Genomic DNA, 16,170 nt, shown 5'->3' on the forward strand with positions numbered 1-16,170 from the left:
ATGTTTACATGATACATTTTCTTTCCCTCCTGTCTTTCTCCCCATGCCCAGATCTGACTAGCAATTCTGCTGGGCCATACAAATGTTATCACTTGATATCTATTTCCTTATTATTCATTCTTGCAGTGATCAATACTTTGAAACCAAAACCCCAAATCATGTACCCATAATAAACAAGTGATAAATCATATGTTTTTCTTCTGTCTTTCTACTCCTACAATTCCTTCTCTTCATATAGATAGCATTACCCTCTCGTAAGTCCATCAAGATTGTCCTGGATCATTGCATTGCTAGCAGTAGTAAAGTGCATTACATTTGATCATTCCACAGCATTTCACTTTCTATGTAAAATGTTCTCTTGGTTCTGCTTATTTCACTTCATATCAGTTCATGGAGGTTCTTCCAATTCTCATAGAAATTCTCCAGTTCATCATTCCTTCTAGCATAGTAGTATTCCATCACGATCAGATACCTGAATTTCTTCAGCTATTCCCCAATCGAGGGATACCCTCTCATTTTCTAATTTTTTGCTACCACAAAGAGTGAAGCCATGAATATTTTGTACAATTCTTTTTTATTATCTCTTGGGGTATAAACCTAGTATTGGTCCAGTTCTAATTTTTAAAGAATGAATTTTTACTGTGAGCTTTTGATCGTCCTTTTTCTTTTGGTCCATTCTACTTTTCATGCTACTCTTTTAAATTTTGCTTTAAATCTGTTGTTTTATTTTTGCATTGTTTTCATTTCTTCCCCCACCCCCAATTTTCCTTCCTTTTGCCATTTTTGATCTTTGAATTCCTTTTTGAGTTCTTCTAGCCTCTGAGACCAATTCATATTTTTTTTTTGAAGTTTTGCATGTGGTTGCTTAGATCTTGTTTTCCTTATTTACCTATGCCTTGCTCATTGTCTCTCTAGAAATTTTTTTTGGTTATGTGTTTTTTTTTGTTGTTTTGTCATTTTCCCAGTCTTTTATTTTTTTTTGGACTGGGTGTTTTGAAAGCTAATGGTTCTGTCTCAAGTGACAATGGATTGTTGGACTCAGTGCTCAGAGCTATTTTTCCCTGGAGCTACTGGCGTCAGGATAGTGCAGGTTTGAAAGGGCCAAGCTGTCGGAACTTCTGGCACTTACCACAGTCTGGTGCCAGGGCTTGGGACTTTAAATGCTGGGTTTGGGGTGGTCTGTTGTTGGTATAGGCCCGGTCCTCAGATCCCGAAGTTGGGTTAAGCTCAGGATCTGAACCTGGTGTAGTAAGTGGGAGGTGGTTGGCTATCACTCCTCCATGGTCAGTTTTGCTTCCCCCCTATCTTGTGAAAAATGATTCTCTTTGCCTATCTTTAAAGTTATATTCAGCAGGAGATCCCCTCACTCTGTCTTGCTTTTAGTTTTTGACTCCTGTAATTTTGCAGTGCTTTTTAAAGATTGCTTTAGAAGGATTGTCAGAGTGGTTTCAGCTTTCACTGCTGCTGCTAAGCCATCATCATGGCTCCACCCCTGTTGTTTCTAGTTTTTGGCTGTGGATAAATTTGACATCGAAGAAACATGGGCCACTTTTTTGTTTAATGAATGAATATTGTAAATTTATCTGTAATATTATGTTTTTTTCTGTTTTAATGCTTTGCCTGATTTCTGTACACTTGAAGATAAGATTTCTAAAATCACCTTGTAGCTACATTGATAACAAAACGAACATATAAGATACATTTCACAGATATAGATAAAAATGTCAAAGTAAACTTGTATTTATTTTTTGGATATGCTAACTTCTGAAATTATGTCAGACAAAAATAATTTATGAAGAAACCACTGCTTATCATAATATTTGGATACCATCCAACATAGTATATTTGGATACCATCCAACATAGTATATTGAAATCCATATCCCCTAAATGCTTAATATTTGCTAAATGAATCAACAAAGATCTATATACATTAAAAATGACAACAAGTTAGTATTAGTCTTGATTCAGAATCTGATAGAATAAAATTCTCGTATTTCTTAAAGTTGTTTAATTTTGAAGCCACAGGAGGGAGAACATGATGTTTTCCTCCATGGTGGGGGAATGCTATTTATGAGAAGATAAAAATAAAGGAAGACTTGATAAAAATTAATTTTTATTTTTTCTATTATCTCTATGACCTCCTTTTCCCCCTTCTAATTCCTTCACTGTGGCATTGGGTATAGAGGGAAAACAACCTTAAGCATAGTCAAGAAAACAAATTCCCATGTTGATCATGTCCAAAAATTTGTTTCTCATTTTTCAGATTAGTCTCTCACCTCCTTGTCTTGAGTGGAATAACATTTTTCATCATTTATTTGTACTTTGTAATCATGATTGATTATTGTTCTTAAAGTATTCAGAATTATTCAATTTTGTAATAACAGCATTGTATCATACATTCTTCAGGTTCTTTTCACTTTTCTTTGCATCAGTTCATTCAAGTCTTCCGATGTTTCTCCAAAAACCAGTTCCTTATTTCTTATATAGTATAGCAACTTCTTTTTTAGAATGAATGGAAAATTTCCCTTACATGAATTTGCAATTTTAGAAATTATAATTATGTAAAATATGGTAATTATTTACCACACAATGAAAATATGTGAATTTGTATGCTAAACCTTTAAAGGTTTCATGATAATCTAGCTATATTTAATTATGTTCTTATTGTACGGACAATTTAAAAAATTTCTTTATAGATCTTAAGTCACCTTTTCATTTAGAAACATAAACTATATACGTGAGCACAAATTATATATGCATATACACTCATTCTTGACCTTGGTCACATAGAGTCCTTAGCTTTCTTCAAAGCTCATGGAAGGCACCAAATGATTTGGCAATTTCTTCCATGTTCTAATTTCTATTTATTTTGTATTTACTTATGTATATACCTATGTTGTTGATATTTATGTTCCTAAGTGAAAAAGGTACTTTGAGTGTTTAAGGGAAACTTCCAAAAATTCATGAATAATTTTAATTTTTCCTTCATTAAAAATTCTCTCAAATAGGCATTAAAACCATGTCTTTCCAAGGGTTCAGAATTTTAGTTGTACTAGCATTTTAATTTATTGGATATTATGCTATTCCTAGAACTTAATGATTTTTGTATTATGTAGAAATTTTGACTGAGTCATTCAAATATTTTGCACTTACAATGTGCATAGCCATATTCAGTTATATGAGCTACACAAATACATAGATATTTAAAGTAGAGGCTTTGCTGTTAAGGAATTTATAATTTATTTGCTATATATACATATATACTTATACATTCATAGGTACTTAGATTTCCTGTTTATATACATGGAGGTTTAAGTAATAATTTAAAGTAGTATCTGTTAAATACGAAATAAAAAAGTACACACACACATATATAAATAAGAAGAGGGTTTGAGAGAAAGAACAGAACATTGTGGGTTGGAAACAGTCAAGGCAGAAGTGATGACTTAAATGGAAAGATTCACATTAGTCAATAAATAGTGGGAATAGTTTTTAATAGGTTTTAAGACAGATTTTGAAGGACTTTGAATGACAGACTTCGACATTTTTAGAAAGCCCCTTTTTGTCAAAGAATTGTGTTAATAGATAGTATTGTCTCTGTTTTAGTGCAGAAAGACAAGCATGATGATAAAGGGGTGATCTTAATAGGTTCTCAGGTGAAGATTTTGGTCAGCCATAACTGTATTCAAATTCTAACAATGGAAATATATTGAATAATTGATGTGTTCTTGTGCTGATACAAATAATAACAACAATAAAATCTCTAGTATTAGTATTCAAGGGTTTACAAAGTGATATGTGTGATATATACTTGCACACATATAAACTTATTTGATTACGACAACCCTGGGAAATGTCAGTATTTCCACATATCGCTATTATCACTCTTTTACAGGTGAGGAAATTGATTCAGAGATTCCATGTTTTGCCTAGGGTTACAAAGCTAGTAAGTGCCTGACACAAACTTTTAATTTAATTTTTCTGGACTCAATCCCATGCTGTATCCACTACTCCATCTTCCTACCTCATCATATAATACAGAATTATTTATAACAATAATAATAATATAAATGTAAATTATAACAGCTAGTATTTTTATAGCTTTACTTTTTTACATGACTGTTAGTTAAATTTCTAAGGTTTTCAAAGTGTTTTATATATGGTGGTCAGTCAAGAAATCTTAAGTGCTTACTAAATGTCAGGTACTGAGGATACAAAGGAAGACAAAAACAAAGCCTTTGTCCTCAAAATGCTCATATTGCTCAAAAATAGACAACATACAGAAAAATTGTACATGCAAAGTAGGATTGTACATGTAAAGTTGGAAATAGAATATTTTCTCTCACAACAATTCTTGGAGATAGGTGCTACTATTATACCCATTTTACAGCTGGGAAAACTGAGACTGAGAGTAGTTAAGTGACTTATTCATGGTCATGGAGCTACTAAAAGTCAGAATCAGGATTTGAACCTCAGGTCTTATAGACAATAAGTCAAACATTTTCTGCACTTTGGCATCTAGTTGACTGTAAACCATGTAAGTGGGGCTTAAGTACAGACTCTATGATATTCAGATCTGTGAATTATCTAAGCACTTTCCAGTGTCCAAAAACCTCGTACTAAAACTATCTGGCAAGATACTTCAAGAGAGCCTACCGCTTTTTCTCTCTTGTTCTATAAACATTTATTAAACACCTATGTGTATGGCCCTTCTAGGTCCTGATATTTACCTCTTATTACAAAATTACTCCTTTAATTTAGCTTCAGTATTATTTTCTATCCTTTTTTTTTCTATTTTCTACCTCACCTTTCTTTCTGTATGGGGAAACAGATTGCTTCTGTTTTCCTTAGTAGAACATAAAGGCTTAAAAAACCGAATCATTACCTTTTTTTTTTTTTGAACAATTTCTAAAACTGGCAGATGGATTGATTGTACAATTGTTCTGTTTTGGGGGCCCTGATGTTTTTCCCATCTTTTGCTAGTTGCGGCATTTAATACTGGATTACCCACCTGGACTTTGCATTTTCTATCGTTCACTGACAGTTTTATCATCCAGGATTCGAGAGAAAAATACTGTTTTAATTAAACCCAAACTTGTAAATAGCAGATCTTTGAAAACAGGGGAAGTTGTTGTCCTACAAAGGACACAGCTGGTAACTAAAGCTATGAGCACCTCCTTGAATAAGGCCATGTGCCCCAAAGACTGATTGAAAATCTATTAAAAAAACCTGGTAGGTGACTAAACCAAGGACAGATGTGGATAAATCATTAACCAGCACTATTATTGAGGCAGAAAATTTCTTAAATAAATTTTGTGACTCTGCTGGTAGGAATTGGATTTACTTAAATCTAGGATCATAGATTTAGATGGAGAGGTCATCTATGAGTGTAACCCCCTTGTTTCACAGATGAGGAAACTGAGTCCCAGAAAAGTTAGGTGACTTGACCAAAGTTACATATATATAGTAGCAAATAACAGAGCCAGAATCTAAGCCAAGTTAAAAACAGGGCTGGAGTGGGGCTTCCAGATAATGTCCATTTTCACTTAAGTAATAAAATTCTCAGCACTGAAGAAAAACCCCCAAAACTCAGTTTATATATGATCTACCTGTAAACACTTTGGTTATCAGGCTGATAACTTGAAATAGGTGGAATCTTTACATTTCTGTAATTAGTAGTGATAGAGAACATTTTTTCACTTTGCTTTTTCATTTTCCTTTTCTTTAATATGATGAGGGGTTAATAGAGTAAAAACTATATTTCTGTTCATTAAAAAAAAGTGCTATAGATGTGGAATGTTGCATGTACTTTCAGAGGAGTTCATTGTATTAGTTTTACTTAATTGTTTTACTTTGTTGGAGACCTCTCACCTTCATTAGGAGTACCACTTCATTAGATCTAGCCAAGTGTTGCTTATATCTGAAACACTATGTTGCTCTGGTTGTCCCATTTAGAAGCTGTCTATAGGGGCTGAAGATGCTATGAACAGTGACTAACCATTTTTGAAGAATTTTTAAGAGTTTTACTTTTGTTGTTTTTATTTCATGCCTTCTATATATACAATTACTTTTAGCAGGCCGCTGCACCAAAAAAGTGGGATTTTGGTTTTGGAAAAAGACTCAGAAAAATGAAATAAATGTTTGTGCTGATTGTGGTTTTCACAGGCACCAGGGCATTACTAATCTATTGAAAATATAAGATAAGACACAAAAGAAGCTATTGAATATTAATGGTGACATTTAATAGATTTAACCCATTGCTCTCAAGACTAAAGTAAATTTCTAAAACTTAAGAAACCTTTCATACATGTGAAAAACTTTTAGAATTTCATGAGATTTTAAAAATTAAAAAAAATTTTTTTTAAATGCTCTTTAGAATGAAAAAATAAAGGTAGATCTGTTTATAGAGCAGAAAAATATATTCCTGATTGCTGGATTTTAATGGCAATAACAGACAATAGATTATCTGAACATTGTAGGGAGATATTGACAAAAATTAGTGTTCCTCTCAATATTTAATACCCTCAACTCTCTGGACTTCTTTTTTGGGGGGTATTTTTTTTTCTTTTTTTAATACACCTTTCTTTCCTATCACTTATTTTCTAATCCTTTTCATCCCTTCACTTTTATTATGTGAAAATTACAAAAATTTCCCATTTTTGTATTTACTGAATACTTTGTTTCCTTTGTTTGTTTTGGTTTTATTACTTAGTAAGTGGGAGATTGTGGGGTTGTGGAAAAGAACCTTAGACTAGTAATCAGAAAAACTGGGTTGTAAGTCCAGTTCTAGTTCTTACTGGCAATGTGACCTTGGATATATCAACTCACTTTTTTTCACATCATTTTTCTTTTTTGTAAAATGAGAGAGTTAGATCTTATCATCTTTAACATTCTTGGTTCTAAAATTCTGATTCTCCAAGGTGTCCAGTTTTTTTTTTTATTTAGTTTGTTTTAAAAATATTTTTTCCTTCTGCTTGCACCTCTTACTTGAAAACCAGTATCCTATTCCTGACTTATTATAAAAGTTACTAAATACATGGTCCAAACAAAATCTTGAACAAAGACATCAATGCTTATTGAGATTTTAATTCCCTCCTCTGGCTTCAAATAAAGTATATTAGAATTGACTTAATTTGACTTATGTAGGTAGTGTACAGGTAGTATTTCCTTGAGTTCTACAGATCATCCTATTTGTTCTTTAATCTCTTCCTTTTTTTTCCCCTTACTTTAGTCTTTTGCAAAAGAGTCCTTCAGGATCTATATTAAACATACAATTAAAATAAATTATGTTCAGACTTGTTGCCAAATCTCAGGTTATGACTGACCTGAGAAAGAGTAGTTCAAGAAAGAGCTGACTTGTGGGGATGACTAGGCAAACTCCTAGTTAAAAGAAGGGATTCGCTGCCTGGGTGTGCAGAAGTGATATCCCATTGGGAAATCAACATGAACCCCAAAGTCAGACTAACTTGGTATAAGGGTGTCTGTGCAGTACTTAAATTCAGGGAACCTAGATGAGCAGGAAAACCCATTGTCAGGATAAAAGCTGAGATTGAGAATTCCAAGAGGAAAATCAGAAAATTTTTCTGGCTTAACCTGCTTTCTTAAATCCTTGATCTTTTTTTATCATTGTAACCTCTATAGACGTTAGTAAGATGGTGAATATGGAATGAAGTCTGATTTTTTTGAGTAGTACTCTGTTAATGAGAGTGCTAGTTTATTGAAGTATTAAACTGTTTTTTCTTCCTCTGGAAATCTCTAGAGATCTAAAGTCACTTTGTTAGTTTGGGAACATACAAATAAATGTGACAGATTATCTTGTATGGCATACTGTATTTAAAAAGAGTACTTTATTTAGCCACTAATTACAAATTTAATTATAAGAAACAAATGGAAGTCTGAGCTATTGATTAAACAGTTAAACTTCGCTCGGACAATAAATATGAATCTGTAGATTTATTATAAATTGAAGTTATCTAATTTCTAATTTTACCGCCTTTGACATTGTCAGGCAGATACAGAAAATATTAATTTCCAGAAAGATAGGAGAACTTAACTCTCCTCTCCTCTATTCCCCCCCAAACACACATGCACATGCCAAGTTTAATGATACAGTTTTTGCCAAGTGGAACTTTATTTCATTGGACTTTTATCATTATTGTTCAGTAGTTTTTCAGTTGTGTCTGATTCTTCATGACCTCATTTGGGGTTTTCTTGGAAAAAATACTGGAGTGGTTTTGTATTTCCTTCTCCAGCTCGCTCATTTTATAGATAATAAAACTGAGGCAAAAAAAGGCTAAGCAACTTACAGGGTCACATAGCTAGTAAGTGTCTGAGGTTGGATTTAAACTCATGAAACTGAATCTTCCTGTCACCCCTGGCCACTCTATTCACCTAGCTGCCCTGGCTTAATTCTAATCTGTTACTATCAGTAGTTACTCTTTCCTCAATTTTTAATTTTTTTATCATATATGTGGACTTCTGAAAATTTCCCCCTTTCACAAATTAGCTTTTTAAAAAATCTAACATATTTCTAAGCAGTACAATTGCTTCAACATTTTGCAGAAGACAGATGAAATTGAAGCAGAAAAGAAAGATGGAGGTTGTTTTGCTAAAAAAGTCTTTGCAGCATGTCAGAGAAAGGCAATATTTGGTAGAATCCAAGACTGCATTCTTAGACCAAATACATGAATACAGTTTGTGTTTTGTAACATTTGAAAGTATTTTTCCAACATTAGTATAGTTCAAAAAATAATCTGGTCGGTGGCAGCTCGGTAGCTCAGTGGATTGAGAGCCAGGCCTAGAGATGGGGGGTCCTAGGTTCAAATCTGGCCTCAGACTCTTCCCAGCTGTGTGACCCTGGGCAAGTCACTTAACTCCCATTGCCTAGCCCTTACCACTTCTTCTGCCTTGGGACCAATACACAGTATTGATTTCAAGACAGAAGGTAAGGGTTTAAAAAAAAAATCTGGTCAAATGCAGTAGTAGTGTGCTATTTATATAAATTTCACCTTTCATATATTGCATCCAGACTGCAAGAATTGGCAGGCAACAATATTCTTCCAAGTTTTTTCCCCTTAAAAATACATTTAGCAGGCCACCTGTAAAGAATGGAGAAGGCTACTTCTTGGGGTGGAGCCAGGATGGTGGAGTAATCCTGAGCAGCCCTGTCCACCATGAGAATCCTCTCTGCCCACAAATAAATACAGGAGTGAAAGAACCAACAAGGAGAAACACAAAGAGACGTGGAAAATCATTATATAGAGGGGAGAATAAGGGTGGTGACAGACAATGTTTAAACTTTATTTTTAACATAACTGACTCAGAAAGGGTAAAACAAATATACTCAGTGGGGTATAGAATTTTATCTTACCCCACAGAGAAGTAGAAGGGTATAAGACAAAGGAAAAGTGAAGGTAATTAGAGGGATGGGGGAAGTGGGGAGGGGTGAAAAAAAGCAAAATACTGGTGAGGAGGAACAGAAAGGGAATAGAGCAGGATTTAAAAGGGATAATATGATGGAAGTCAATACAAAGTTAGTAATCATAATGCTTAATGTGAATGGGATGAATTCACCCATAAAATTGAAGTAGATAGCAGTGTGGATTAAAAACCAGAATCCTACTCTATGTTGTTTACAGGAAACAAATTTGAGGCAGAGTGACACACACAGATTCAAGGTAAAAGACCGGAGCAGAATTTATTATGCATCATCTACAGTAAAAAAAGCAGGAGTAGCAATCATGATACCAGACAAAACTAAAGTAGAAATTGATCTGATTAAAAGAGATGAGGAAAGAAATTATATTTTGCTAAGATGTACTATAAACAATGAAGTAGTATCATTACTAAACATTTATGCACCAAATGGCATAGTGTCTAGATTTCTAAAGGGGAAACTAAATTTCTTATTTATTTTTCAGTTCGATTTATCTAGTTATGAAAGGGGAAAGTTGAGATCCCCCACTAATATGGTCCTACTATCTATTTCCTCCTTGAGCACCTTGTTTTACCCTCTCTGAGCCCTTTATGATGTGGGTAAAATTTAAGTATTGCTTGTCACCACCCTTATCCTCCCTTCTCCAGAATGATTTTTCATGCCTCTTTATGTTATATAATTTACTGCTTTCTATCTCTCCTTTTTTTCTCAGTGCAACCCTCTCTTTCAGCCCTTGATTGATTTTTTCACATCATTCATACACATACATATTATATCATACATATATATTGTTCTATATCATATTTACATATATATCATATCATAATCAGATTACTTCTCTACCCTCTATCTGAATAAATTCCTTATGTCTTCTCTACTACTGTATTCAAGGTATCCCTGTCTCTATCTAAACCCATTTCTTCCCTCATTGAGTTTGGAGGGAACTCAGGCCTTGGCAGCCTGAGCCCCCTAAGAGAAAGACAGGTTGACTCACCCTGGGTTTGGCCTCTTGGCGACAGTTCAGATTGCAGGTAACAGGAGCTGAGGTAAAGTCTGACAGAGATTTAAAATGTCTTTCTCAGATTTCCTCTTCAATAGTCTTTACAATTGGGAAATGTTGCGGGGAAAGATTTTTAGTCACAAGCAGGAAAAAGTGAGTAATCCTCAGGAGAAAGTCTTTTTCCACCTTCTCTCTCTGGCTTCTCAAGACTGAGTGACCAACTCCTCTCCCAGCCAGAATCTTTTACTTTCCTCAAGATTCCAAACTCCTGGGGCCCCTCCCCCATTGAGGTGATCAGTCCCACACATTCTTCAATCTGGCACTTTTCTTTAGTGCCAACCTCGTCACAAGTCCTCCATTTCCTGTTGTTCACGTGGTGCCATCCTGGCCCACACCAGTTACTTACCTTCTATGTCTATTCTAATCTATGTTACTTATTGTTCCCATCTAACCTCCCCCCTCCCAAAATAACAAATTTTATCCTATTCTCTCTGTTTGCTAATCTAAGGTCCTATCTTATGATAAGACTGAATTGTGGGAAGAGGGTTAGTATTATGTGCCAACGAAGTTTTACAATATAACAATTTCTTAATACAAAGGTTATTCCTATTGCAATCAATATAAACTTTAACTCTTATGTGAAATTGAACTATCCTATGCCTTATGTAATGCTAATTCCAATGTAACAATTCATAACAGTTATATGTATATATATTAACTTGTATCCAAATGAAATCTGATTTATTTTGTCCCTATGTTACCACTCTAGTTTCAACATTCCCTTTTCCACCCTAAACTATTCTGTCCCTGTCTACTAATGGTTAGTATGTTAACTCTTTTCTTTTTCTCTATATTCAATGATCAGATCATTAGTATGCTACATATGTACACATTTACATGTATTACATGGTATTTATATACATATATACATCCTTTGGTACTAAAGATCTATTTACAGATATACAATTTATGGGTTGTCCTTATTTATGGCACAGCCCCTAATGTCAGTGTGAAATTTATTCGTGTTATTGATATGTTGTGGTGGATGCATATTTATTCCAATGTCTATGTGGATACAATTCCCTATATGTGAACTTAATGTGATCGGCAATTGATCTCACATGATCCATTTTCCTGAGGCTTATTCCCTATAATGTCTTTGATTCAAAGTTCTTTCCAGTTGTCAATGTGTCTTCCATCCTTTGGTGTTGCTTGAAGTAGTTACAGGTCCAGGGTACCTTCTCCTTTACAGGATACATAGTTATCTGTTGTCTCACCTTGAAAAACGATCTTTCGTATCAGGAACTACAGGATCATGCATGTGTGTAAGATTAATGTGTGCATGCATGTAAAAGTGAATATGTTGATGCATGTGAGTGAAACTTTATACAGGATGTTTGTGCCATCTTCATGTGTGCAAGCGAGATTTTTTTTAATATAATGAATGTAGGTATCTTTCTTAATGTGTGATTGTAAGGCAAATATTATATTCCTATGTGGTTGATTGTAGAGGTTAATGATTTTAGTCTAGGCTTGAGATGGATATTTGTATATATGTTAACTAATTCTAAGGGATTCTAAATCTACCCAAATAAACTCCCAGGTTCTGCAAGGAACTGCTTTTCCTGTGTTTCACAGGCTACGCTAATCCTCCCTGATCTAACTAACCCAAATTTATACTATCCTTGTTGGGCATTATTCTGTTTCAGTGTCATGCAATAATTTTTTTTGGGTAAGATGCTCCAATAGCATCTTGGATGTTTCTCATCTACATTTACTGGGGTTCGTGGACTTGTCTCAGTTTGGCAGCCAGGGTTTGTCATTATGGCTTAGGGGTTTTCCTGATTGAATAAGGTTTCTTAATGGATCATGTGATTTTATTTTGAGTACCAGTCTGGGTTCTTATAAGGTTTCATGTCATTTGCTACCCTATGGAACTCAAACCAGTCCTGGAACCAAGTCTTCTCAATGAATGGTATCGGTTGTGTTATGGGATGCTCAAGGTTGATTGAAGCAGATGTGATAATAGTATTTCATTGCCTATCTCTCCTTCAGTTTGTTCTCTATTGTATTATATCCAATTCAGTGTCACTGTCCCCTAAGTCATATTTCTTACAAAATTCTCCATAACTACTGACTCCTGTAATATACAGTATTTCCTCTGCTGATAGAGTTCCCTGCCTTTTCAAATGGTTCTTCAGAATCAAATTCAGAAAAGATTGTTTGTTCTGAATTCAGGTGTTTACTATGCCAATTTGTGTCCCACTCATCTAAATCTTTGTGAACTTTATCATAGAGCTTGAAGTACTGATAGAGGGTTCTTGTTTTTCATCACTGTTTTGGTCAACTATTATTTTACCATTTGTTACTGTATCTGTTTTGGTCACCTATTATTTTACCATTTGGTACTGTATCATCTGGGTCTGAGTCTGACTCTTGGTCACTGTTTTCTGTACTCTCCATGTCTTTTACTAGCTTTCTTTCAGTGACATGTAATTCTGTGTCAGGTATTAAATCAGGTTTTATGTCTTGGTCTGACCCTATTTCAGTGATTTCTATATTTTCTTTTTTTAGCTGTTGCCAAGTAATATGCTCTAATTCTGTGTTATGTGGTGACAAATTTGATTCTTGTGGGTTTACTGCTTCCTGCGGATCTGCTATTATGTTACTGGAGTGCACAGGTTCTACGATATATTAGGTTCTGGTTTATCTACTCCCTCTTGTGAATCTGTTGCATAGAAACCATTACCTCTATGGTGGTATCTTCTGGGAATGACTTCAATATAGATCCATTCTCCCCTGTATCACTGAGAGGTTTGTAACCGTGTCCTCCCACGGCTGTCCCAAGATCTGGTTTTGGAGTCTCTCATAAATTAGATATTATGGTGTTTGCATGCACAGGTTTCCCATTATCATCAGAACCTTCTTCTTGCCCCATGGTTTGTAATGCATATGTATAACTAGTAGATGTATCAGGTTTTGTAGATGTTATTTTTAATTTTCTATCCCTTCTTTAGTTATTCAATTCTTATTCAATGCACTATTATTAACTAGCTTTGTATCACTTTGGGCCACTGCTGTCTGTGAGCTAACAGCTTGCTCAGAGGAAAGGTTTGTGCTTGTGTTAATTTCAATTTGCGAATTGCTTGAATGATCTTTCACTATCAAAGACTCTTCTGTTCCCATTCCCTTCAATTGTTTTGCAGTCTCTAGTTCAGGGAATAGACAGCGATTGGAAGTTTGGTATTGATCTGTGCTAAACCCATCCCCAGGACTGTTATCTTTGAGTATTATAAGATTTTGGATAAGATCTCATTAGTAAAAGTCTTTGGCTTTTGGATTTAAATTAGTTCTCGCCTCATTTCTCTTTCTTTCCCCTTCTTGATGTATAAATGTATCCATTTCAAGATCATTTGCAAAAATGTATCATTTGGCTGCTTTGTCAAAATGACCTGGATACTTATATTGCTGTTTTCAAGATTTGCTAGCCCTGTTTGATTTTCCACTCCCTAGACCCATTCTGCAAGCTAAGAAATTTTCCAAAAAGGTTTTAATCTGTTCTTTGCTTTTCTCCATGCATGTGTGCCCCTGTGCTGTGAGCCATAAATGTCATGTTTCATGTCTGCTATTAGGTGTGTAATTTCTCCCTCCATATCAATTATAGACTTTTGTTTAGTACTTAAGTTGCTTCCCTTGGCATCTTGCCCAACTATCTGTTTCTCCACCACTAAAATTTTAAAGTTTTCTTTCTTCTTTCTACCATCTCCCTTTTTGCCCTTTATGCTCATGCCCTCATGTTTCCTCCCTGGGGTACCTCTCAAATTTATTTATTTTTTACTAGGTAATGCTAGAGCCTGGCATCATGAGGTATAATGATTATTCCTCATTACTACTTCTGAATAATGCAGTTTTGCTCCAGAAGCTATTGCTGCTTCCATGGATTTCAGGTCTGGGGTTGCCTGTGTTCTCAGTCTGCAGTGAGAGCAGCACTGCTTGCTATTAGAGTCCTGTCTCCCATAGCTTTTGTTATTATATACTTTTCCCTGATAATATGTATCTTGACCTTTCCCATCTCTCTTATTTTGGCCCTGTTCATAGCGCTGCTTCATTGAGCAGTTTCTTACCTGACGAGAACATAAAAAGCAAGTTCTGGTATCTCTTTGCACCCTCTGTTGACTTTGGGGTGTCTGTACCATATGGTTTGTCTGTTAAAAGTCTTAATTGTAGCCAGGTTCTTAACTTCCTGTAATTCTTTCTGCTTTAATATTTCAGAGATCTTTCTTTTACCATTTGAAATCAAGGATGTGACTTAGTATTTGTGGCCTCTTTTTGAGGACTGCAAAGAAAATTTAAGAAGAAACTTAGAATACTTCTCAGAGTAAAAAGCAGTTTTTAACATTTAAGGAAAAGACTTGTCTTGTTGGTTCCAGGATTATTACCTTAGTGTTCCAGTGATAAAATTGCTTCTTAAATTTGTACTTTGAAAGTGTTGCTATTTTTTTGTTTTCTTTTTTTTACTCAAATGTTGTTATTTATGGCTTTTCTCTATATGCCAGTTTATAATAATGTCTTTTCTTCTAAATTGCTATGCCATGTGCAATATTATATGTCTAGTGTATAGTTTATGCAGTTTCCATAGTGTATATATATTTTCCAATTCCCTCTTCCCTTGTTTACATTGCATATGGCACAGGGACTGATTTAGATTTTTCTAAACTGCTTAGCAGTTATAGATTGTGTAGCACTTTGAGGGAAATTTGATTATCACTTTTTGAAAATTGTCTAGCTTATTACTGTGTTAATTAAGGTAAATTACGCCTTACCAGTGCTTTTTTTTAACTCAGGCTTCCTTTTAAAACAAAACTAAAGTCCAAGATGATTGAAATGGCAAAACCTACTTATCTCAGTTTACATGCATATTTGCTAACCTCTTAGTTGCTTTTTGGAGAGTTTGAGGAGAAAATAGTACCAAAGGATATGTATAATACGTTGCTTCATTTTATGTTATTTTTGAGTGTCCATTGGTTCTTAAACTTTATAGGAATTTTTTTTCTTTTCCTCCCTTCCAGTCTATCCTTGTTCTAATGAAATGGTCTGCTTGGTTTTATAAGCTTTTCTGTAAAATACTTTTAGTTTATAAAAGGAAAGAGAGAGAATAGCTATACCATTTGAATATTACTTCAACATGTACTTCATTTTATTTTTTACTATTTGTAAGGTTTCTATGCAATAATGTAGAAGTTTAACTAGGTTAAACAAAAGCCATTAGAGAAAACAGCAATTCTGAGTTGCTTCTCTTTTAGTATTTCAACATTTTATCTGAAAGGGAGAACAATTAAATCTGATTCAATTACATTTTCCAAGTTGAATTTTTTTAAAAAAGTAATATTTATGGAATATCTTGAATTATTTTTAACTGAAGTTGAAATCCCTTGGTACTTTTTTTTCCCAGCAAGATTAATTAGAAAAATAGAGATATGTAATAGTAACTTAAAGGGTAACTTGCCTGTATTCTCAATGGTTATCATTGTTTGAAATGTTCATTTATTCTTGTTGATTCACAGCCATTTTTATATTTCTATAGTGAAGGGGGAGGAATAACCTTTTTGTTTTTTAGTCTGAAATTTTGTCTATTTTCATGTTCTCAGATTTTAATTTGAGGTGTCAAATCACCCATTTTACTTCTCACTTCTTACACTCATTCTCTTCTCACTCAGGTACATTTAAAAATA

At 34.3% G+C, this 16,170-nt stretch overlaps 1 protein-coding gene across 3 annotated transcripts in view; it reads left to right on the forward strand.

Annotated features, from left to right (window-relative positions):
* LMF1 (lipase maturation factor 1) overlaps window positions 1-16,170 on the forward strand; it is a 915,352-nt gene that overhangs the window by 73,474 nt on the left and 825,708 nt on the right. The gene's annotated exons all lie outside the window — the stretch shown is intronic.

This window comes from Monodelphis domestica, chromosome 7, assembly GCF_027887165.1.
Source record: "Monodelphis domestica isolate mMonDom1 chromosome 7, mMonDom1.pri, whole genome shotgun sequence".
NCBI classification, from domain to species: Eukaryota; Metazoa; Chordata; class Mammalia; order Didelphimorphia; family Didelphidae; genus Monodelphis; species Monodelphis domestica.